Here is a 1,232-nt window from a genome sequence, read left to right on the forward strand (position 1 = left end):
AATTTCCTGAAGGTCGTGACCACGCCTATTCTAACTTGTTGCTACCACACAGTGTATTAATGTAGCAACAAGGACTTGTAAGAGAACACAAGCTAATTTTTTTGTTGTTGTTGTTCACCTCTTTATTCCCAGTGCCCATAAATACTGGAACTTAGTATGTCCTCAGTAAATATTTTTAATACGAATGAGTTAATACTCGCTTATTGTTTTTTTTTTTTTTTAAAGATTTTATTTTTATTTATTTATTTGAGAGAGAGAATGAGAGAGAGCATGAGGGGTCAGAGGGAGAGGCAGACTCCCTGCTGAGCAGGGAGCCCGATGCGGGACTCGATCCGGGGACTCCAGGATCATGACCCGAGCGGAAGGCAGTCGCTTAACCAACTGAGCCACCCAGGCGCCCCTCGCTTATTGTTTTTTGTGGACAATCCTGTATAAGAAAGTTTAGTTCAGATCCAACATGGCTCTGTATTGAGATACCTGGCAAACTTGTTACCTTTTCCCTGTATACGGCTCTTTATAAAAATTTCGACCTTGGGTGCATTTTATTAGGCTGTCTCCTTCAAAGGCTCAGTTTCATCAGCAAAATGGGGCCAGTAGCAACAGATGCTTGTCTCTCCCCGTTTTCTATCACCCACTCCTTCACCAGGGAAGGTTTATTGTGTACACTTTGCTCTGGATAAAAAGCAACCGTAGAAGCAGTAGGATGCCCTTAGGGTCTTCGGGTTGCGCGTCCAGTGGGGAAAGCGAGCAACTCCGCATGCCTCGCCAGTGCCTCTCGGGTCCGGAAGCAATCCGGCCACATTTCGGCTGCGAGCCCGCTCAGCCCCCGGGAGCCTCAGCCCCATGCGACCTCTTGCTCCGAGGCAGCGTTGTGCCTCGGTGCCACGGTTAAATAGGCTCGACACAGCGCAGGCTCCGACGCGCGCCGAAGGGCCCGGCCTCGTTTTGGCCGCCGCCGCCCGGCTGTCGGCGCGGCGCTGCACTGGGGGCGGGGAGTCTGATGGGAGACGCGCGCGGCGCTGAGGAGGCGGCGGCCCGGGAGAGGGAGCGGGAGAGGGACTGGGAGCGGGAGGCGGGAGGCGGGAGGCGAGGGACAGGGGGAGGCGCCGCCGCCGCCGCCGCCCGCCCCTTTCCGCTGGGGAGCAGCTGCAGCAGCAGGAGCCGAGCAGGAGCCGCGCAGCCGCCGCCGCCGCCGCCGCCGCCGCCGCCGCCGCCGCCGCCGGGGGAGGAGG

Source organism: Neomonachus schauinslandi, chromosome 13 (genome assembly GCF_002201575.2).
Source record: "Neomonachus schauinslandi chromosome 13, ASM220157v2, whole genome shotgun sequence".
Taxonomy (NCBI): Eukaryota; Metazoa; Chordata; class Mammalia; order Carnivora; family Phocidae; genus Neomonachus; species Neomonachus schauinslandi.